The following is a 24,427-nucleotide window of genomic DNA, read 5'->3' on the forward strand; positions in this document are numbered from 1 at the left end:
TAGTGCTTCCTTGGCTGTTCTTCTGGTTACCCTGTAGCACTCTCTTCTGCGGCCCTCTCACTGTCTAGTCTCAGTTCTTTTCTAAAGCACCGCTCATTTGCATGACTCTGTGCTGATTATCCGTGGAAAACGCTTGCTAACCTGGAAAGATGTCAATGGTTTTTAGAATTACAAATATATCAGGAGCGTTTAGTTACATCCACAAAGTGGCACTGTTTGACCTTAGGACGGTTGTAATGGTAGGGTGTTTTTTAAACAGCCCCACATCTGCCCCCCCTAGCCCCTCCCCCATCCAGGCAGGGCAGCTCCTCCCCTTCCCCCCCCAGAAGGGCCCCGTGGGGTGAGGGGCGGGGCTATAAATAGTCCTTGAGGCCATGGGGGGGGGCAGGGGCCATGCCTGGGTTCCCCACCCCTCCCCCCCTCCAGTCACACCACAACACTTCATTAACTCTTTAATTCATTGATTACCAGTGCTGGGGGTGTGGGAGGGGGACACCACACCAGGCCACGCCCCCATAGCCCCACCCCTTATTTAACATAAGCAGGCTGATTAGCCATAAGTCACCCTGATTAATTACTTCCTCACGCACAGGGTGTTGAGGCCAATTATTTGCCTGTTGCCACATGCCCATGAATAGTTCATTGCCATGGTCATTCGTTGTGCCCGAGTCATTATGTGTGGTCTTTAATGAGGGGTGATTAAAGGGGTGGGGGGTAATTAATGCCCATGGTTAATGGGGTGGGGAGGAGGAGGGTCCTGGACACTGGGGTCCCCTTGGGGAGGGGGGGAGGCACGTGCTAATGACACGGGATGGACACAGGTCCATGTGGGATGGACATGGGATGGACATGGGACAGACACGGGATGGGGAAGGGATGGACATTGGGTAACACGGGATGGACATGAGATGGACAGAGGACAGACACGGGATGGACACAGATCAACATGGGATGGACACAGGATGGACACAGTACCAACAGGGGATGAACTTGGCATGGAGACAGGTCAACATGGGATGGACATGGGATGGACATGGGTTAACATGGGATGGACACAGAACAGCAGATGGACATAGGATGGACAGATTGACACAGGGTCAACATGGGATGAACATGGAATGGGCATGGGATAGACACGCATCAACATGTGGACATGGGTCAACATGAGATGGAAACAGGATGGACATGGGATGGACATGGATCAACATGGGATTGACCTATTGCTGACATGGGATTAAAACGTGACCAATATGTGATGGAGACGGGGTCCACAGGGGATCGACATGGGAACGACACGCAAGTGACACGGGGTTGACACGGGATCCATGGGGGATCAACATTGTTGGCATGTGAATGACACAGGATGGGCACGTGCGCAACATGCAACTGCCACAAAATTAACATGCGGTCGAGGGAAGATCCACGGGGATTGGTTTAGAGCTGACACGGGATTTACATGGGATTTAAGGCAACGGCAATGGGCAATGAAGAGGTGGTTGACGTGAATGACACAGGACGACACATGACCAACATGCAATGAACACGCAGCCAACATGGGGTTGACACGGGATTAAGGCAAAATCAATGGGGACTCAACATAGAGTTGACATGTGGGCATGGGATTGACACGTGAGCAACACACAACAACATGGGATGAACAGGGAGTGAACATGGGATTGACATAGGATTGAGACAGGACCAATGGGAAATCAACAGAGGGTTGACTCACAAATAACACATGAGCAACATGGGATTAACAGGGGACCCACACGGGATTGAGACCCAATCAACGGGGAATCAACATGTGAATGACACGGGACTGACACGTGACCAACATGGGATTAACATGCAACTGACACGTTACCTGTAGTAATCAACACAGGATTGAAACGCTCTGCCCTCATGCAGGGCCACAGTCTGCCCCTGTCACCACTGCGCTGCCCTGAATGGTTGTCTGACCTGTGTCTCTGAGGAAACCCTCTGCCTCCTCCTCCTCCCTGCTGAGAGGTCACAGTCTGTGGTTTCCACGAACCGGCTGCGGAGCCCATAGCCCTGCCGTGGGGATCTGCTCCGCACTCTCTCCCTTGGCGGGGTTTGCTCCCGAGCAGCCCTGGGTGCAGGAGCCAACTGGGAGCTGCCCTTGGAGGGCCCTGGAGCTGCCTCATCCCTTGGGACTTGGTCACGATGTGGAGGACTTGCTCTCCACCTCCTCCTCCCCCTCACAGCGTGGTGGTGCTCTGTGTGCTCCACAAAACGGCTCCGGAGCCCATAGCCCTGCCGTGGGGATCTGCTGCACACTCTCTCCCTTGGCGGGGTTTGCTCCCGAGCAGCCCTGGGTGTGGGAGCTGGTGTGGAGGAGCCGCTGTTCTCTGGAGAGTTCTCTGTGCCCACCGCCACGTCCTGCAAAGAGAGCTGTCAAAAGGTCCTGCCCTTTCCTCCTGAAAGGACCAGAACCGTGGGGAACCCCCAGAAGTTGTGGGAGGGGACAGCTAAGGGCCTCCCAAAGTCTCCCCGGGAGGGCTGCAAAGGCACAAGGGGCAAAAGTGGAGAAATGGGATGGGTCTAGGCGGGATGCTTTGAGAGGGAGCAGTGGTGCAACTGTGAGGAAAGCTGGAGTGTGGCAGGGAAAAGAGAGCAATGTCAAGATCCCAGAAAGAAATCCACTGTCCACCTGGTGCCTTGACCCACCTCCCCAGTGACCTTTGTCTGACGAGGCAGACCCTGTGGTTCCACAGAACCCGCCGGTTTGCTGCCAGGCACCCTCTGACCGAGGAAGGAAGAGGCAGATGATGGTGCTGGTGAGGAAGAAGCCTTTTGTTCGACTTGCAATTCAGAGCACCTGGAGAAAAAAAAGAGTGATCTCTGTTTAGGGCTGTTCTTGCAGCCTCCTTTGGGGTTCAGTCATTTTCTTGAAGCAGTTTCTACAACAGAGAGAAGACCTAACCAAGACTACAAATGGGAAATTCGATCGTGGTCTTCCCACCAGGTCCCCTGCGACCTCCATTTCATAGAATCATAGACTCATAAAATAGTTTGGGTTGGACGGGACCTTAAAGACCATCTAGTTCCAAGCCCCCTGCCCCGGGCAGGGTCGCCTTCCACTAGCCCAGGTTGCCCAAAGCCCCGTCCAACCTGGCCTTGAACCCTTCCAGGGAGGGGGCAGCCACAGCTTCTCGGGGCAACCTGTGCCAGGGCCTCACCACCCTCACAGGGAAGAATTTCTTCCAAGTATCTAATCTAAATCTCCCCTCTTTCAGTTTAAAACTGTCACCCCTCGTCCTGTCACTACACCCCCTGACAAGGAGTCCCTCCCCATCTTTTCTGTAGGCCCCCCTAAAATGCTCTTCTCTCTCTTAGCCAGCTTCAGAGAGCAGACAAGTAGCAGTTTACACCAAGGCAGCAGCCTAAAGCCCAGCGAGGAAAGATAAGGACCGACATGGGGTAGTTCAGATTTGACAGCACTGAAGGACGCAGGTAGTAATTGTTTCTGATGACAGAAAGAGAAACATAGAAATAGAAACAGAAAGAGGATGAGAAGAAATAAAGCCAAGCCAGGAAAAGGAAATGTACTCTGATCACATTTTAATATTTGTTTTTACCTGACATAAAACAGCAAATAGGCTTGCTGACTGAGGACTGTGTCGAAGTCACAAGGATCCACAGACGCATCGTTCATCTTGTACCACAGTCCATCGCTGGCCTGTAAAAAAAGGCATCGATACCCGGAGATGAACTGCGTGGTTCCTCAGCAAAAACACAGGCAGAAAACTACAGAACCAAGAGTACATCAAATCAAAACAAATCCAGTCCAGCTCCTAAGGAGACCTTCTCCCCCAAAACCTTGGCTGCCAGTAACACTGCCATGAACATTTGTCGTCCCCAGCACACGTATTTCCTTTGCGAGGAAGGATGTTGATCTTTACCTTCACGTAGCAGTAGTAGTGTCCTGTGTGACAGCTGTCACCACTATGTACCAGGACAGCATACAAGGAGTAGAGGAGCGGTTCTCCAGCTGTCTGAGACGTGTACGGGCGAAGATCCAGGTACTGGGGATACTCCACAAGCTACGGAGAGACCGAGAGGGCTCAGAAATGATCCTGAACTACTACATGAAATAGCCTTCCAAGACCAGGGGCCAGAGGTGCATAAATACAATTTTGGGGTTCATGAATACTTGGTTTTCCCTAAAGCAACATGTCATGGTTTGGGGAGCAGGAAACTGTTCTTGGCCAAAGCAGCTCTGTTGGAGCAGAGTACGTGCTGGTCTTCCCACAGGAACTCTCCCCTCCCCAGAAGAAAACGAAAAACTCAACATGAACAGCTTGTGAAAGAGCGCACTGCTTTGGGAGATCTGCTCCAGGAAGAGGAAGTTGCACTCCCAATTGCATACACACCTTGGTGATCTTCCTGCTGGTAATATCTTCACATCTTTTCAGACACACCGTGAGAACCCTGGGCACGTGATGGAGTGTAATCTTTTTGGAGGCGGCAGCCATCTTGTCACACCTTGAAACCAAGCACAGAGCCAAGTGCTGAAATGCTCCCTGTCTTGCCCCAAGAAGGCCAGCTAACCTTCCATGGCTCACACATCCTCATGCTATTTTAAGGTTATTCAGTGCCGTGAGGCCATATTAAAAAAAAGCTGCATCTCACTATGGTGCATTAAACCTATGTGAAAAGGTGACGTGCGATAGATGACATACAGCACCTTCACGCACGACCTGGTACTAATGTGTTGTTAGTAATCATCTTACTTTCTACATTTAAAGCAGTTTTCACCATCCAGCTGCTGAGGTTTCACAAAATTCTCCAGAGCTGCAGTGACAGATGATGCGGCCTGGAGGAGTGAGAAAGGAGAGCACTGAGCTGCGGGAGATACCCTCGCCCAAACACTGACTAGTTTACACAAACACCCAGCTAGGTGATGCTGAGGAGAGCCACTGTGAACCCACAAGTAGTGTCCAGAATGAGCCAGAAAGAGGGTGTTATGCTCGACATTTCCCTCATTGCCCAGGGATTCACGGGGCTATCAAGAGCTGCATCTCTGTGCCACCGCTCAGTTGAAAACAACACAACCCGTCAGCCTAGGAGCCAGACGGGTGTTGAGGAAGAGCAAAGGGAAGAAGGATGAGAGTACCTCAAGGGTGCAGAGAGGAGAACGTGTGCTTGTTCAGCTTAAGGCCAGCACCTACAGGGACACCATTGCCATGGCCTCCCCAGGAGCATACCATCCACTCCACCTCCCACCCACCACCAGGCTCTCCTGCGTTTGCGGGATACATTTTTAAGTCAACTCTGTTGATTCAGGAAAGCTACAGGGGCCTTGGGACATCCCAAAGCACAGTTACAAACCCTCTTACTTCTATATCCAGAAGAATATCCAGGAAGGATCTGTAGGAATAGGAAACCGCGTTGCAGCTCAGGCACGTGACTGGAAGGCAAATCAAAATGTTCAGCAACAGGGGAAGTCAATTGACTGTGCCAGTTTACGTCCTTCATAGCTATTACGCCAGTCACACCATCAGCTGTTTATCACAGGCAGACAGAAGGACACAGACAATTCCAAGGAGTGCAATGGTTGTGGAAAAGTACCTCTGGATCTCAGGGAGCCCATAAATATTTGATGGACAATGGTAGTTGATTGAGAAGAGGTGTCCAAGCTGGAAATAAACGGTAAGGCAGAGAGTTAGCTCCTCCGAGTTTTTTTCTTTGTCTGAAAGCCCTTGGTGTGGGGTTTCCTTGATGGGAGTACATCAAGGTGTTCAAAAAGCTTGAGAACATTGAAAAGTAATTTGTTTATGCTTACTTGCTGCCCCCACTCAGACAAGCTCTCTGCATGGCGTTGACAGTGCAGTGTAAGAATTCGCAGGCATCTCCCTGTATGCCAAGCTGGAAATCTCTTCCTATTCCTAAAAAAGAACTTAGTAGTTATCTCCTACAAGAATGGAAATAAAAAACCTGTAAAGGCAACTGAAATTACTTACGTGCGAGAACACGGATGACAGCCCAAGGCTGGATGGCAGTGTCTGAGGATTGCAGGGCCTCGTTAACGTGCTCTTCCATACTGCACATCATGCAGAGGTCTTGCCGATGACCTGAAGAGGGAGGGAAGCAAGCTTCTCCGGTTAGCAAAATACCCATAGTGATGGGAAACCTAATGGAGACCTTGAAGTTATAACAAGAGTCTCCACTCCTCTTCTCCCAAGCTGCCAATGTCCCAACAAGCCCGGCACATTTTGGCGCATAGAAAACATTCTTCAGAGGGAAGCTAAACTGTCTTCTGCAACAAGCAAAGCGAGTTTAATTTGCAGGAATGGGGACCCAAGTCTAGAAAGTGGTGCCTTTCTGAAAATGATGAACACGCCTAGATACAAGAAGCGACTTCTAGGCTTGACTGTTCAACCACCACCAGCTCGGGGGGCTGACAAAGAAGGGCTGCCTTTCTCCGAAATCAAATTCCAGATTCTGGGAATCCCTGGGAAGTGCCCAGCAGATTTACAGGGAGATGTTCCTAAAAGCACTCACACGACTGGCTGTGCTCCCGAGAGAGCAGGTAGTTGGCCAGAGGGGGTGTGTACGTCAGGCACTGCAGGGCGGAGTTGAGGAAGCACGTATTGCCCAGGTTGTGGAGTCCCGCTCCAGCTCTCCGCCGCTGCTTCCATTCCATGCAAATCTTCTCCGGGGGATAGAGGATCCTTTGTGGCGGAGCCATTCCCCCAGCCATGACTGCAGGGAAACGACATTTGAAAAGAGATGAGACGATATTGTTGCACAAAAGCATATTTGAAAGTCGAGTTCTCTACAGGAGCACCCAGTACAACCAACTCTACATCCAACCCAGAAGCACTGGGAGAAGACTAACACTGACATTGAAATTTACTGGTCATAAAATGTGATAAAATGTGTTTTCCTGTGTGTGATTGAAAACACCTGGCTAAGTCTGACTGCTATCAGGAAAGGCCCCAGAATTATAAGCAACAGGTTTGTCTTGTTTGCTTAGTCACATAAAACACATGCAGAACACACGGCACGATGGAATATTAGCTGTGGACAATAGAAATGTAGAAGAGAAGCCATGAGTGTAATCTAAGGAAGAAATTCTGTATTTGTTTGTAGCCTGCTGACTTCTAAATGCCTGTAAAGTGTTTCTTGGATGGGATTGCTTATCCATAGTAGGGCCTTCGGCCAGAAGGATCTACACCAACACTCAGGGCTGGAGCGCCAGCCACGTTCGTTGCATTTGGGCATTCCCAAAATCCCGACCTGCTGGGGAAGCCGTTACTACTCACAGGAGTCGTTCCCCATTGAAGCCGTCGCTCCTCTCAGGAACAGAAGGGAAATCTTCGGATGGCAAAGGATGTCGGGGTGCTCTCCAGAGAGAGAAGATCAGCGCAAATGCCTGATTGCAAAACAATGATTGAAGCTCAACAAAATGTTGAAACCCCAAACACAACCCACAGAACAGCATCTTCCAACAAAAGTCTTCCAGTGGTACTTGTGCTGATGCAGGCTGCAGGCTGAGCCCTACTGTCCCTACTACCCCCCTACTGACAGCAATTACAAAGGCCCTCTTGACACTTTTATCCCCTATCTACCTACTCTTTATGATCTGTCCTGAAAGTCAAATCATAATTACCTTGGAAAGAGGATGGAAGCTGAGGAGAAGTGGGAAGTAAACGATAAATAGTTGGAAAAAAGTAGGCACGCAGGTTCCAAAGGAAGGAGCTGAGTTATCCCGAAGGCCAACTCAGCCCAACTGGCTTTCGCTGGCCCACTTTTCAGAATACCAAGTCCTGGCCAGGTGACATCACAAGTGCCGGGTGGGTGCGGCATCACTGCCCCTTTGTGACACGGGCACGCGCCATGGCAACGCAGCCGCCACAGCCCCAGCAACTCCCATGGCCAGCATCTGGCAGCCTCTGGGCTTCCCCGCGCACTGCTGGTGAAGGGCTGCTCCTCCGCGGACAGAGCTCCCACCTCTTCCCTGAGCTGCGCCAGCCAGAGGAATGGGAACCTGCCCAGGGCTGTAAGCGTGCCTCCTCACAGCTTTGGCTGGCACATTCGGGTTGCTGAGAGTTTCTTTTCTACTCTTCGAGGTTCAGACTGTGTGCGTGAGACTCATGGAGCAAAGCACCTGGTCTCTTACAGGTTCATCTCCAAGGAATTTTACCTGCCCCCCAAGATACAGCCACAGGTTGACTCTGAACTAGCACTACCAAAGAAACACCTGCAGCAACTGCGCTGGGTTGACCTTGGCTGGCTGCCCGGCCCCCACCCAGCTTTGTTCTCACCCTCCAGCTCCGAAAACCGTTCCTGTGCAGATTTTAAGCATCTGCACATTTTCAGCTGCCTCCAGGAGCTTTCTATCAGCCCCAGCTTTGCCAGATTCCCCCTCGGGGTGGCTGGAGGCAGTTTTGTTCCTGACCCGCTTGGCTTAGGTAGGTTTAGGCTGTTAGGACATCTGGTATAACTCCTTGCTCCTGCTCAGCAGGCAGTTAGTATTGCTCCTGCCCCAACGAAACAGCTTCTTGTTATTCCTGCCCCACTTGAGCTGGCCGGTTTGGCCCCTGCCCCTCCTGGGTCATCTAGTTTTCCTCGGTCCTGCTTGGGGCGGTGAGTTGTACTCCTGCTGAGCTCAGGACAGTTACTTTTGCCCCTGCTCCACTCAGGGAAGAGTTCTCTTTCTATCCTCCACTTGGGGCATCCAGTCTGGCCACAGCCTTGCTTGGGTGGCTTTTTCTCATCATGTCCCTCTCAGGACAGCTGTTTTTTCCCCTCCCTTGCTTGGGGAAGCTAATTCTTCCCCTTCTCCACACAGGGTACCTGGATTTAGTCCTGCCCTGCTCAGGTGGCTCTTTATGCCCCTGCACAAATCAGGGTGGCTAGCTTTGCTCCTGCCCCGCTTGTGGTATTGAGTTTTGCCCCTGACTCTGCCCTGCTCGGCGTGGCCATTTTTGCCCCTGCCCCAGCAGGACCAGTGAGGCTCCAGCGCCATTTTCCTGGGACCAGCCAGCAGCCGAGTGCTGTATTTGCTTGTCACACCGCAGCCTCACCTGTCAGGACAAAGTCAGCTTTGCTTCCAGGCCCCCTCTAGCACCGCTCCTCCAGCTGCCATCTGACATTCAGAGGTGCAAAGTTCCCTCCCTGTTGAGCTCATGGCAGGGTCAGGGCCCAGGAGCTGGCAGTGCCTGATGCCACCCGGGATGCAGAGGATCCTGGCAGCTGACTGTCAAGCAGCGTGTGCTGCTGCTGCCTGCTCCTCACGCACACACTTCAGCTACAGCTTTTGGGCTTATGCAGCGTGGCTTTCGCCACCCTTCACAAAACACCACGGCAGGCGGGCGCAGTTGGGTGAATGCGGCTGAAGAATTCCTGTGCCCCAAGAGGCTCCTTTTACGGAAGGCATCTTGTCCATGAGACCACCTGGACAGAGTTTTTTCTTATTTGACCTTTTAGTATTATTCCTCTGAAGATGCCTGGGGAAAAACAGAAAAAAAAAAAAAAAAATTTAAAAAATAATATATATCAATTTCACTGCTGTTATTAGTAAAGGCATCAAGAAGCCTGACCAGGACCAGCTGCCAGGGCTTCCAGGCTCTAGGAAGCTCTGGCAGACCTGTGCAGACTATGTCTGCCCACATTAGGCATTATTGGCAGTGGAAACACCAAGTGGCAAAGCTATCTTCAGACTTGTTCCATTGCCCATCCCTGTGGTATCTAACAATGCTTTAACTGAGATAAAGAAAAAAAGAAGGGCTGTCTTTGTTTACTGCAAAAGCTGCTGCAGCGATCCAAAGCTTGATGCTTTGGGATTGTCTTTCTTCTTCAAGAACATATACTCTCTGGGTGGATTTCAAACACACATCCTGTCACCTGAGGAGGATCTTCTTGACCAAGAAGTTTTGTCACCTCTGTAGCTCTCTGCAAGTTCAGAGCACAGAAGGAGACCCAACTAGTCTGTGATGCTCCTGCCAGGCACCATGAACTGTTCACTGGCACCGCTGGAACCCAACGACTTTGCTAACCACAGGGATGACCGTGCAGCCGAGGAGAGGATCTGCCTTCCTGCTCCTTTGCAGCGCCCCAACATTTTGCTCCAGCCCCTCCAGGCCTCCGATGCCGTGGGGACCGAGCCCAGAGGAGTGAGCACATCAGGGCAGCAGGAAGGGGCAGCTTTTTAGACCTCTTTCAACAGACCTCTTTTCTGCCTCTTTGGCCTGGTTTTCGGCTGCCACTCTTGATCTCAGTGTGCCCACAGGAAGAAGATCATCAGTGCCTGAGGATGTGTAGGAGCCTCGGGGCTGCCTGACTGTCTTCTCCCTCTTTGATGACCCTCTTTGCTGGCTGCAGCAGGGCTGCTGGCAAGGTGCACAGTGGAAAGACAGCAGTCATGCCTTGCCCAGCAATGGGGTAAGGACAGCAGATGCTGAACATATTCACCCAGGAAAACTCTTCCGCTCTCCTACTGCCTCCAGCCTGTCCCCTGCTGTTCCTCCCCATCCACTCCAGGTCCCCTGTGGCCTCCAGCCCAAGCTGGTACAGCTACGGCAAGCCAAGATGTGACCCAATCTGCAGAGGGTCCAGGTGATTAGGAACCATAAGCTAAGCTGTGCTATAAAATTCAGTGCTACACTAATAAAATGTGCTACACTGATGCTGCTTGTAGAAATCTTGTGCTATGCTGATCATAAAATTATGTTAACAAAATACAGCTTTAATTGTAACTACGACTTAGTGCCGTCATCATTCTGCCCAGGATCCCCAGAAGTCTGTCTGTCCCCATAGTGCCGGGTGACAGCCCTGACCAAAAGGAGACAGAGGGAGATGCAGAATGACTGTCCAGAAATGGCATTTGGCTCAGGGGGTGTGCAGGGCAACAGAGACCCAGATCAACTGATAACAAGTCCCCATGGTCACCTTTTCCTCCTTTTCCCCTCCCAGGTGACGCTGATCAATCCCCAGGCACCTGCAGCCATGTTTTGAGTCTTCCATTCGCTGTACACACGCTGTACATCTGGAAAAATGTGGCTCCAAAACCACTTCCCTGAAGGGTGGTGGTAGTTATTTACTCAGCGCTGGTGCTGGCACCAACACCCCAACATCTATTTAGAGAGCTAGATTTGATCTCCAAACGTAAGGTCTTGTTTCTTTTTTCTACCTAAAGTGAAACAAGCAGTGCCTTTGAGGACAAATGGTCCTCTTCTACATCTAACCAAATGGGAAATATTGCCCAGGCTTTCTGGGAGAACTTTATTTAACCTTGACCACCACAGTTCCTGTTTATAAGCAACAGGTTTGTCTTGTTCGCTTAGTCACATAAAACACATGCAGAACACACGGCACGATGGAATATTAGCTGTGGACAATAGAAATGTAGAAGAGAAGCCATGAGTGTAATCTAAGGAAGAAATTCTGTATTTGTTTGTAGCCTGCTGACTTCTAAATGCCTGTAAAGTGTTTCTTGGATGGGATTGCTTATCCATAGTAGGGCCTTCTGCCAGAAGGATCTACAAGTAACTGAATTAACTAACCATTTTTTCATTCTTCTCTCCCTTCCTCTCTGTCTTCCGGTGTGCCACCGAACTATTTTCTCCTCTGTTCATTTAAAATCTAGATCTCATCAAATACTTCCCAGTCGTCAAGTCCTGAGCCAGTAAAGCCCAGTGGGAAGTGGGTACTCTTCCAGCTGGCAGAGGTAAAGTTACACCCATTAGTGTCACAATGGGAAAATGTGTGCATCTTTCCCCCCCAAAAGTATGAATTGCCTAAGGTTTGCTCTAGTATCAAAGTTAGTATTTCCAGAAGCACAAATCAGTAAATAATGGAAGAGTAAGAGAATTAGGCAGTGGCAGTGGCCCCAGGGAGCTCGCTTTTCTTTATACACTTGCCAATGTGCATAGTCTCTTGAAGATCATACAGAAAAAGTTACGCTTCTTTTTAGAAAAATTAGCCTCATAACTATAATAAAAACAATGCTCAGGACAATGCCATTCTTCTTAATGAGGAGCTGGATACCAGGATTCAAAAAGTAAAGCACATCCCTGAATTGGGGACCAAGAATAAGAAGGGAAAAGTAGACTCTGAGATCATCAGGGATCTGTATGAAGAGTTGGAAGTTGAAGGAGTGCATTAAGTTCTGAAACGGGCAGCTGTTGAACAGTAATCAAGCATACTAGGTCAGGTTTCCCAACACTCCTAGAAATTCTCAGTGAGTCTTCAATATACCTCGTAGAGGTCTTCCCTTTGATATGGGTGAATTACTCAAAAACCGTTGAGGCTTGATGTGCACGTATTCTTCTTCTTGATGACTGAAAGATGAAGATACGTGCTGCATTTGAGGCGTAATAGGAGAGGATGCGAACATCTTACTAGCACACCTTTTCTTTTCCGTTTTTTTTGAAATCACTTCCTACTTGGGTGAGGAAAATGGTTCTCTGTATCCCATCTAGTAGCATCCAGACATATATTCTTGCTTGGTGAGGTTAGTCCCTCTCAGGGAAGAAAAGACAGAGATTGGAAGCACTGAAATAAAAGTATTTCATGCCTTGTTCCATGCTACTATCTGACTTTATAGGAACTTACCTGAGTGGAAGACAACCTGCCTTACCCTACAGGCAGTCAGTCCCTGGTGGGTGGCAGTAGAGTTTGCGAGCATGTGCTACGCTGTCAGCAGTGCCTGGGTGAGGGTGATTACACCCAACCGTGACCGGTGATCCCTAAGGGCATTCGACTACTGCAGCCCTGGGACAGCAGGAAGGCTGGTAACACCTAGTGAGGGACACCAGAAGTCTCTGAAGTGTCCTCTTCCAGGACAGCAGCAAGCTTTGAGTAGTGCTGTTCTGGAGTAAGGCTGTTGCTGAGTCCAGCCTGACTTTTGGAAGTCAGCATCAGAAGCTGTGACGTGACTGTGAAGCTTGTGAAGCTCTAATTTGGGGGAAGGAGAGGTGCTTGTCCACAGGAGTGTGGAGTTTTTACTGCAGTTGGCGGAAAAAGCGAAGCTGAGTCTGTCAGCATGATGTTTGCATGTTGGACAGCTTTCCGTGATCTGTCTCTCAGTGATTGCTCCAAAGGTTTCCTACAAGACTAACTTCATATGCAAAATGAATGTTGAAGGCTCTGATTCAAACTGAGAAAAGCAGGGCATATGTTCCAAGCACATCCTCCTTATCTCTAGCTCCTGTAGTACATTTGAGCAACCTGGTCTAGTGGAAGGTGTCCCTGCCCATGCAGGGGGGTTGGAAAGAGATGATCTTTACGGTCCCTTCCAACCCAAACCACTCTATGACTCTATGATCAGTGCTACTGATTTTTTCCAATTTTGGAGATCTCGGTAAAGTTGGATTGTAATTGGAGAAATCAAATGTGGGAGATTCAGCTTAACTTTTCAGACAGCAGTTCAGGACCCGGTTTGGAGCGTCCCAGATAAACTGTGTTCATGGTCACCTTGAGGGTGTCTTAGATTTGCAAGGTTATTTGCTATTTCACAGTATTTGACAGATGGTGATAAAATAAAATGAAGAAGTGGGTTAAATGATTTTTTTATAAAATTCTGAGAATTTCTAAGTTTCTAGAAATGGTTGGAGCAGGCGCTCTGCAGTCGGAAGCCTGGGAGGCTGTTGCTGATCCGCTCTGCTGAGTCTCTTGCTGTGCCTAAAAGCTGCTTGGTCCTTAGCCTCCAGCGCAGAGACATGAGAGCGAAGGGGGGCAGTGGTGGAGTGTGTGTGTGCAACGCAGATCCTGAACACGTGAAAGGGAATATGAGAAGTTATCATCTCATCTGATCATGTGGAAAACGTTTGTAGTACCTGCATGACAAAGAGGATAGCTACTGATGCCTCTGCTGAGGGAAAGGGGGGGGCACAAGTCAATATTCTAGAAAAGTCAAATAGTTTTGCTCTGAATTGGAAAAAACGGATAATCTTGTTACTCAAAGCATTAGACAGATTTTTCTAAGTAGCTCTAGGCCTTAGAACTGTCCTGCACTGTCACTGATTCACTTAATCTGAATCTCTGAGAATGGAGTGGCTTTTAGATTGTAAAATATTTGGACAAATTTTACTGCCGAAGACTAGCTCAATCTCAGAAAAGAATTTCAGCACAATAAAAGAATAACTGTTCTGAGCCTAACTACTGCGGGCTGAGGTTGTGTTTTTATTGGTTAAAATAACCTATTTACTGACAGGAACTCAAAGTGTGACTATGCTTGGACTCCTGTTTTTTTAGCAATTCATGTTGTCTTCACACAGAGACAAGAGAAGATAGCAGAAAGAGAAAAAAAGAGCAGCAGCACAACAACTGAAAGAAAATGGAGAAGGAGGCCCAAAGGCTAGTGACAACAGAACAACACAAAATTGATGTAAAACTGTCCCAACAGAAACCAGGCGTCAGTGGCAGTGCCAGTGAAAAAGAGAATGTCAGTTCTACAACATCCACACTGGTATGGATTTAAGTATTTCTAGGACTTCAACACTGCTTAGTTTCCATGCGTTCCTCAGGTCCTCTTAGAAGCCAGGATTCTCCCAAAATATCTTGAACTACTAGGAAGTGTTTCTTAAAGGAGAAAGAAAACCCACAGAAAATCACACCTTGATGGAAGGATGTTCCCTGCACTAGTTCCGTTCCAGCAGCCTTCTTTGCAGCAAAAGTGACTGAGCCAGGATGTTGACTGAAAGACACTTTTAACAAACAGCTGAAGCCCAGAGAAAAGCATGTAAATACGCAGTGGTGGGAAATCTACTGTATTGTCTGTGGTTACCTGAAACATGTAATTAAACAGTTTTAAAGACCCCTTTGCTTCCTGCCTGATAAAGAATGTCTGCTGTTGCCTTTTTATAAAAGTATCGGTAAATACTTCACTGTTTCCCCTGGGAGATCATATTGACCTGTGCAGAAGAAAATGACTTGTTATGGATGACCTGCGACTCCCAGTGTGCTCCTGGCAGAGCACGCTATGGTAGAGCACAAGTTAAAGCTGAGCACTGAAGTGGATTTCTTGTCACTTTGTCCCTTGCAGCACCCTGTGCTGCCGTGCCCACTCACAGCCCTGTGGCGGGTACCAGAAGGACAGCACTATACAACAGCTGTGCACGCTGCTCCTTTCCTGGGAACGTAGGGGAGCGATTTAATCACTTACTTGTACTAGTAAATTTGTATTTCTAGCAGAAATTCTTCTACTGCCTACAGCTAGGAAAAAAAAAATCCTCTCACCTTTTACTCGTTGCATAGGTAGTACGGAAGAAAATTTTGTGTCCTCCTGTTAATAAAGCTAGAGCGAAAATTTTCAGATCAGTTAACAGCGCTCCTCAAATTCCATTTTTGTACACTTACTGTATGTATTTACAGCGGAATTCCCCTCAGAAAAGTGTGCGAGTTAAATATGCAGTAGAGACAACGGTGCTTTAATGGAGAAGAAAAGTTAATGTCTGCTGGAAGGAACGGTGTGTGGGAGGAGGGGAGTCGATGTGGTTCTTGTGTGCAGCTCAGAGCTTCAGTGAACACCTCCTCCGTCTCCTGCGGTGTGGGTGCCGGTACCCCTGAGTCCATGGGCTGTAGGGATTGCTTCTCTTGTGACAGAGGAGTGAAGACAGCAAGTTCTGTGTCTGAGACTTGCTCCCTGTGCTCCTCCTCCACCCCCCTTTGGCACACAGGTCATCCCTCCACGTTGGCCAAAGCAATATAGAACAATTCACCTGGATGCCAAGTGATAGCTTAACAATTCCAGAGGTCTTGTTGCCATTTCGGTATACCATCTAGATTCTCACTGCAGCCTGCCATCCCACAAAATCCCATGCTGTTAGGAATTGTGAAGAGAGTTCCAGTGACACCTCCGCAGGGTAATGCAGTGGCACAACGCCATGTCCCAGAAGACAGGTGCAGGGAGCAATGGTGGGGAAAATGGGAGTGTGGGGAGAGAGTTGTACGCAGCAACGAAGAACAACTTTGAATCTTGCTGTCTTGCACGATGCCTGGCCAATTTCCCAGTGACCCTCCCTAGGGTTGTCTCAGAGATTTAGTCCTTGTCCTGCTAAAACTACTTTTTTCTTCCTTCATTGAACTGCCGTCTGTGGCATGTGTGCTTTGGAAGACCCGAGTTTTACCCATAGAAAATCAAGTTTAAAACGTGTTCACTTTGACCAAATAAAATGAAGGCTTTCTTCTGCAGTGCAATAATACTACGCCATGTCCTGTTAACTCACTTTAGGTGGTGGTTATTATTCTAGAGTTTAACCAAAAAAAAAAAAAAACCAAAAAAAAGGAAAAAAAAAAAAGAGAAATAAAGAAAAAGCTTACTAGTTGTTGCTAAGTTACTGAAGAATAGTCGGACAAACACAGGCTAAAGATGGCAGAAAAAATTCCTTGTTAAGGTAAAGAGGTGGGAAAAAAACCACAAATGAAACCAACCATGTCATCCTCTTACCTACCCTGTACATAGAGAGAGATTCCAAGCCTTTGGTTTCCTGTCTGAGAGACTTGTGATCAAGGCTTTTTTCCCCATAGCTCACTTACTGCAATTTAGAGGTGCTGTGTCAGTGTGAGTAACGAGGTTACAAAGATCGCTCCTTCACACAGAAATGCCCTTGTCCTACACACCGTGATTGTCTTTCCGTGTGTCAGCTTGTGCTTTCTGTCCGAGTGCTTTTGGCATAGAGCGGTAACTCCCAGCTGCTGTTCCGATGATGGATTTAACTGATGGCTTTCTCCATTTCTTCATTGCAAAGGGGCCCCAGGCTTGGTCCCCAGCGTTTCAGATAGTAACATCAGGTTATAAATGGAGAATGTCCCTAGGTTCTTGGGTTGAAAGAGAGGCCTGGTGTCTCGGCCTGATTTAGGACCAGCCTTCAGGATTTCTGGATTCTGACTTGTGCTTGGCCACTGACGCAGCGTGCAGTGTGCAGGTAACTCATGAGGGCTGCAGTTACAGCTCTGGTTAAAGTCAGCATGGTCAGCATCCCTCAGTCAGGCTCTGCAGGCTCTGGAGGCATGTTCTGCTCTGTCTCGTGACTGGACAGCAGGTGTGTGTGCTGTGTTTCTGCTTCTGAGTGGATGTGGGAGAGAGGCAAGTCAGCATCGGCCCGTCAGCTCTGCGCAGGCCCGGGGAAGCAGCAAGGCCTCGATGAGTCAGCATCGGCCTGTCAGCTCTGCGCAGGCCCGGGGAAGCAGCAAGGCCTCGATGAGAAACAGGCCTTGGGAGAAAGATCAGAAACTGCCAGGCTGTGCTGAGGTGGCAGGGAAAAACAAGGGACAGCTGCAAGGCTGAGCTGTGGAAAAGTAGCAAGATGTCTGAGACAGGGCGTATGGACAGTGAAACTAGTAAGATTGGTGCAAGAAACAATGTGTCTGTTCAACAGTTCCCCACTTGCTACAGGAATCTAAAGCAAGCTCTTCTGCAAAGCAAGCGTTCCTGTTACCAGTTTGGAAGAAATCAGTGTACCATACAATTAAATGTTTACCTTCAGGTACTGGAAAGCAAAGAGCAAACACAACTTCTGAGGCCTCCTATAATATTTTGGTGACAGCTATGTGCACAGGTCAAAGTTCCCTTCTCAGATTTAAATTTACAGTGGAAGAATGAGATCACTATAAAGAATTGAGATCAGGTAGAGACGGATGGCACATTTCAATGCTTAAATACTTTACTGGACTGGGACTCTGTGTTTCTGAACTCTCTAGCCAATAGTCCTTCTTTCTGCAGTCTCGGCTCTGGTACCCTCCAGACACTCTGACAGGAAAATTTGATGTTAAATTCTAGTATTTGAAACTATTTTCTCCAAATTAGCTCTCACTTCCATCCTCCCTCTGGTATCCTGCAGGGAGCATGCCCGGAGAGAAACTCACCTGACCGGCATTTCAAACACATTCCAAGGTGAGCAGAGTCTACCTGACACATAATTAGTTTTTAGAGGTACCTATGGTAAGAGTGATAACTGTGGTGTAGTTGAGAGGAAAACAGACAAATTGAAACCTGTCATGCAGATATTGGAAGTTAGGTGAGAAGAGTCAGGTGCCCTTATTACTGAAATGGAAGGTAGAAAGATACCTGGAAATGTGAGAAATAAAACTCAGGATGTTTTTATTTAGTTCTTTTGTTAGAGCCGGTTTTTAAAATAAGAGCTGTCAGCAGAACAGATGTATTTTTTCGTGTTTTACTTTCTGAATATTTATTTATCTTTACACTAGTAAGAGTGTGGCTAAAACCAAATCTTCATTCCAATTTTTTATTTTCTTGCCAAACGCCTTTTAATTCTCTTCTGTTGAATATTCTGTTGGTCCCTTAGTGCTTCCTTGGCTGTTCTTCTGGTTACCCTGTAGCACTCTCTTCTGCGGCCCTCTCACTGTCTAGTCTCAGTTCTTTTCTAAAGCACCGCTCATTTGCATGACTCTGTGCTGATTATCCGTGGAAAACGCTTGCTAACCTGGAAAGATGTCAATGGTTTTTAGAATTACAAATATATCAGGAGCGTTTAGTTACATCCACAAAGTGGCACTGTTTGACCTTAGGACGGTTGTAATGGTAGGGTGTTTTTTAAACAGCCCCACATCTGCCCCCCCTAGCCCCTCCCCCATCCAGGCAGGGCAGCTCCTCCCCTTCCCCCCCCAGAAGGGCCCCGTGGGGTGAGGGGCGGGGCTATAAATAGTCCTTGAGGCCATGGGGGGGGGCAGGGGCCATGCCTGGGTTCCCCACCCCTCCCCCCCTCCAGTCACACCACAACACTTCATTAACTCTTTAATTCATTGATTACCAGTGCTGGGGGTGTGGGAGGGGGACACCACACCAGGCCACGCCCCCATAGCCCCACCCCTTATTTAACATAAGCAGGCTGATTAGCCATAAGTCACCCTGATTAATTACTTCCTCACGCACAGGGTGTTGAGGCCAATTATTTGCCTGTTGCCACATGCCCATGAATAGTTCATTGCCATGGTCATTCGTTGTGCCCGAGTCATTATGTGTGGTCTTTAATGAGGGGTGATTAAAGGGGTGGGGGGTAATTAATGCCCATGGTTAATGGGGTGGGGAGGAGGAGGGTCCTGGACACTGGGGTCCCCTTGGGGAGGGGGGGAGGCACGTGCTAATGACACGGGATGGACACAGGTCAATGTGGGATGGACACAGGATGGACACAGTACCAACAGGGGATGAACTTAGCATGGAGACAGGTCAACATGGGATGGACGTGGGATGGACATGGGTTAACATGAGATGGACACAGAACAGCAGATGGACATCGGATGGACAGATTGACACAGGGTCAACATGAGATGAACACAGGATGGACATGCATCAACATGTGGACATGGGTCAACGTGAGATGGACACATGATGGACACAGGATGGGCATGGGATGGACATGGATCAACATGGGATCGACACGGTGCTGACATGGGATTAAAACGTGACCAATATATGATGGAGATGGGGTCCACGGGGGATCGACATGGGAACGACACGCAAGTGACATGGGGTTGACACGGGATCCGTGGGGCATCAACGTTGTTGGCATGTGAATGACACAGGATGAGCACATGAGCAACATGCAACTGGCACGAAATTAACATGTGATTCAGGGAAGATCCACGGGGATTGGTTTAGAGCTGACATGGGATTTACATGGGATTAAGGCAACGGCAATGGGCAATGAAGAGGTGGTTGACATGTGAATGACACAGGATGACACATGACCAACATGCAATGAACACGCAGCCAACATGGGGTTGACACGGGATTAAGGCAAAATCAATGGGGACTCAACATAGAGTTGACATGTGGGCATGGGATTGACACGTGAGCAACACACAACAACATGGGATGAACAGGGAGTGAACATGGGATTGACATAGGATTGAGACAGGACCAATGGGAAATCAACAGAGGGTTGACTCACAAATAACACATGAGCAACATGGGATTAACAGGGGACCCACACGGGATTGAGACCCAATCAATGGGGAATCAACATGTGAATGACACGGGACTGACACGTGACCAACATGGGATTACCATGCAACTGACACATTACCTGTAGTAATCAACACAAGGTTGACACGCTCTGCTCTCATGCAGGGGCACAGTCTACCCCTGTCACCACTGCACTGCACAGAATTGTTGTCTGACCTGGAACTCTGAGGAAACCGTCTGCCTCCTCCTTCTCCCAGCTGAGAGGTCACAGTCTGTGGTTTCCATGAACCGGCTCCGGAGCCCATAGCCCTGTCGTGGGGATCTTCTCCGTGCTCTCCCCCTTGGCGGGGTTTTCTCCCGAGCAGCCCTGGGTGTGGGAGCCAACTGCGAGCTGCCACTGGAGGGCCCCGGAGCTGCGTCACCTCTGGGAGCACAGTCACAACTTGGAGGAATAGTTCTCCTCCTCCTGCTCCTCACAGAGTAGTGGTGCTCCATGTCCTCCACGAACCACCTGCGAAGATCACAGCTGTGCAGCGGGGATCTGCTCCGCACTCTCTCCCTTTGTGGGGTTTGCGCCGAACGAGTCCTGGGTGCAGGAGCCAACTGGGAGCTGTGGTTGGAGGGCCCTGGAGCTGCCTCATCCCTTGGGACTTGGTCACAGTGTGGAGGACTTGCTCTCCACCACCTCCTCCCCCTCACAGAATGATGGTGCTCTGTGTGCTCCACAAAACGGCTCCGGAGCCCATAGCCCTGCCGTGGGGATCTGCTCCGTGCTCTCTCCCTTGGCAGGGTTTGCTCCCAAGCAGCTCTCGGTGTGGCAGCCAACTGGGAGCTGCTCTTGGAGGGCCCTGGAGCTGCCTCATCCCTTAGGACTTGGTCACAACTTGGAGGACTTGCTCTCCACCACCTCCTCCCCTTCTCAGAGTGGTGGTGCTCCCTGTGCTCTATGAAACGGCTCCGGAGACCATAACCCTGCCGTGGGGATCTGCTCCGTGCTCTCCCCCTTGGCGGTGTTTGCTCCTGAGCAGCCCTGGGTGCAGGAGCCAACTGGGAGCTGCCCTTGGAGGGCCCTGGAGCTGCGTCACCTCTGGGAGCACAGTCGCAACTTGGAGGAATAGTTCTCCTCCTCCTCCTCACAGAGCAGTTGTGCTCCCTGTCCTCCACGAACCGGCTGCGAAGATCACAGCTGTGCAGCAGGGATGTGCTCCGGGCCCTCTCCTTGTCACCGTTCCTCTGGCAGGGGGAAGAAGGACTGAATCCGTGCTCTTCTTTGTTGCTCTCGTCTGGCACGGTGTCCAGCACACGGCCAAATGACTGAGAGCAGAGCGAGCACACAGCTTCCCTCCTGGATACCAGCCTTAGACATCTGCAGATGAGGCAATGAAAGGAGGAGCTCACGCAGGAGGCCGTGCCTAGCTATGGCATTAACATGCATGGCATTAACATGCAACTGACACGTTACCTGTAGTAATCAACACAGGATCGAAACGCTCTGCCCTCATGCAGGGCCACAGTCTGCCCCTGTCACCACTGCGCTGCCCTGAATGGTTGTCTGACCTGTGTCTCTGAGGAAACCCTCTGCCTCCTCCTCCTCCCTGCTGAGAGGTCACAGTCTGTGGTTTCCACGAACCGGCTGCGGAGCCCATAGCCCTGCCGTGGGGATCTGCTCCGCACTCTCTCCCTTGGCGGGGTTTGCTCCCGAGCAGCCCTGGGTGCAGGAGCCAACTGGGAGCTGCCCTTGGAGGGCCCTGGAGCTGCCTCATCCCTTGGGACTTGGTCACGATGTGGAGGACTTGCTCTCCACCACCTCCTCCCCCTCACAGCGTAGTGGTGCTCTGTGTGCTCCACAAAACGGCTCCGGAGCCCATAGCCCTGCCGTGGGGATCTGCTCCGCGCTCTCTCCCTTGGCGGGGTTTGCTCCCGAGCAGCCCTGGGTGCAGGAGCCAACTGGGAGCTGCCCTTGGAGGGCCCTGGAGCTGCCTCATCCCTTGGGACTTGGTCACGATGTGGAGGACTTGCTCTCCACCTCCTCCTCCCCCTCACAGCGTGGTGGTGCTCTGTGTGCTCCACAAAACGGCTCCGGAGCCCATAGCCCTGCCGTGGGGATCTGCTGCACACTCTCTCCCTTGGCGGGGTTTGCTCCCGAGCAGCCCTGGGTGTGGGAGCTGGTGTGGAGGAGCCGCTGTTCTCTGGAGAGTTCTCTGTGCCCACCGCCACGTCCTGCAAAGAGAGCTGTCAAAAGGTCCTGCCCTTTCCTCCTGAAAGGACCAGAACCGTGGGGAACCCCCAGAAGTTGTGGGAGGGAACACCTAAGGGTCTCCCAAAGTCTCCCCGGGAGGGCTGCAAAGGCACAAGGGGCAAAAGTGGAGAAATGGGATGGGTCTAGGCGGGATGCTTTGAGAGGGAGCAGTGGTGCAACTGTGAGGAAAGCTGGAGTGTGGCAGGGAAAAGAGAGCAATGTCAAGATCCCAGAAAGAAATCCACTGTCCACCTGGTGCCTTGACCCACCTCCCCAGTGACCTTTGTCTGACGAGGCAGACCCTGTGGTTCCACAGAACCCGCCGGTTTGCTGCCAGGCACCCTCTGACCGAGGAAGGAAGAGGCAGATGATGGTGCTGGTGAGGAAGAAGCCTTTTGTTCGACTTGCAATTCAGAGCACCTGGAGAAAAAAAAGAGTGATCTCTGTTTAGGGCTGTTCTTGCAGCCTCCTTTGGGGTTCAGTCATTTTCTTGAAGCAGTTTCTACAACAGAGAGAAGACCTAACCAAGACTACAAATGGGAAATTCGATCGTGGTCTTCCCACCAGGTCCCCTGCGACCTCCATTTCATAGAATCATAGACTCATAAAATAGTTTGGGTTGGACGGGACCTTAAAGACCATCTAGTTCCAAGCCCCCTGCCCCGGGCAGGGTCGCCTTCCACTAGCCCAGGTTGCCCAAAGCCCCGTCCAACCTGGCCTTGAACCCTTCCAGGGAGGGGGCAGCCACAGCTTCTCGGGGCAACCTGTGCCAGGGCCTCACCACCCTCACAGGGAAGAATTTCTTCCAAGTATCTAATCTAAATCTCCCCTCTTTCAGTTTAAAACTGTCACCCCTCGTCCTGTCACTACACCCCCTGACAAGGAGTCCCTCCCCATCTTTCCTGTAGGTCCCCCTAAAGTGCTCCTCTCTCTCTTAGCCAGCTTCAGAGAGCAGACAAGTAGCAGTTTACACCAAGGCAGCAGCCTAAAGCCCAGCGAGGAAAGATAAGGACCGACATGGGGTAGTTCAGATTTGACAGCACTGAAGGACGCAGGTAGTAATTGTCTCTGATGACAGAAAGAGAAACATAGAAATAGAAACAGAAAGAGGATGAGAAGAAATAAAGCCAAGCCAGGAAAAGGAAATGTACTCTGATCACATTTTAATATTTGTTTTTACCTGACATAAAACAGCAAATAGGCTTGCTGACTGAGGACTGTGTCGAAGTCACAAGGATCCACAGACGCATCGTTCATCTTGTACCACAGTCCATCGCTGGCCTGTAAAAAAAGGCATCGATACCCGGAGATGAACTGCGTGGTTCCTCAGCAAAAACACAGGCAGAAAACTACAGAACCAAGAGTACATCAAATCAAAACGAATCCAGTCCAGCTCCTAAGGAGACCTTCTCCCCCAAAACCTTGGCTGCCAGTAACACTGCCATGAACATTTGTCGTCCCCAGCACACGTATTTCCTTTGCGAGGAAGGATGTTGATCTTTACCTTCACGTAGCAGTAGTAGTGTCCTGTGTGACAGCTGTCACCACTATGTACCAGGACAGCATACAAGGAGTAGAGGAGCGGTTCTCCAGCTGTCTGAGACGTGTACGGGCGAAGATCCAGGTACTGGGGATACTCCACAAGCTACGGAGAGACCGAGAGGGCTCAGAAATGATCCTGAACTACTACATGAAATAGCCTTCCAAGACCAGGGGCCAGAGGTGCATAAATACAATTTTGGGGTTCATGAATACTTGGTTTTCCCTAAAGCAACATGTCATGGTTTGGGGAGCAGGAAACTGTTCTTGGCCAAAGCAGCTCTGTTGGAGCAGAGTACGTGCTGGTCTTCCCACAGGAACTCTCCCCTCCCCAGAAGAAAACGAAAAACTCAACATGAACAGCTTGTGAAAGAGCGCACTGCTTTGGGAGATCTGCTCCAGGAAGAGGAAGTTGCACTCCCAATTGCATACACACCTTGGTGATCTTCCTGCTGGTAATATCTTCACATCTTTTCAGACACACCGTGAGAACCCTGGGCACGTGATGGAGTGTAATCTTTTTGGAGGCGGCAGCCATCTTGTCACACCTTGAAACCAAGCACAGAGCCAAGTGCTGAAATGCTCCCTGTCTTGCCCCAAGAAGGCCAGCTAACCTTCCATGGCTCACACATCCTCATGCTATTTTAAGGTTATTCAGTGCCGTGAGGCCATATTAAAAAAAAGCTGCATCTCACTATGGTGCATTAAACCTATGTGAAAAGGTGACGTGCGATAGATGACATACAGCACCT

General features: G+C 49.9%; 1 protein-coding gene and 1 long non-coding RNA gene across 3 annotated transcripts in view; one reads left to right on the forward strand and one right to left on the reverse strand.

Moving 5' to 3' along the window:
• Positions 1-14,787, forward strand: part of LOC141930273 (membrane-associated phosphatidylinositol transfer protein 3-like) — a 29,961-nt gene extending 15,174 nt beyond the window's left edge. The window contains exons 4-5 of one of the 2 annotated variants that reach the window (XM_074840899.1): positions 11,615-11,695; positions 14,247-14,787. The gene's annotated coding sequence lies outside the window, so the exon portion shown is untranslated. Of the gene's footprint in view, positions 1-3,613; positions 4,713-11,614; positions 11,696-14,246 lie in introns of those variants that run through there. The other variant, XM_074840897.1, reaches the window with a different exon arrangement.
• Positions 14,788-18,047: 3,260 nt separating this feature from the next.
• On the reverse strand, positions 18,048-20,217 carry LOC141930345 (uncharacterized). The gene is made up of 2 exons (XR_012625277.1): positions 20,019-20,217; positions 18,048-18,413 (listed from the first exon to the last, which is right to left on the reverse strand). It is a non-coding gene; the product is annotated as an uncharacterized LOC141930345 (long non-coding RNA).
• Between the last annotated feature and the right edge of the window lie 4,210 nt (positions 20,218-24,427).

Source organism: Strix aluco, chromosome 15 (assembly GCF_031877795.1).
Source record: "Strix aluco isolate bStrAlu1 chromosome 15, bStrAlu1.hap1, whole genome shotgun sequence".
NCBI classification, from domain to species: Eukaryota; Metazoa; Chordata; class Aves; order Strigiformes; family Strigidae; genus Strix; species Strix aluco.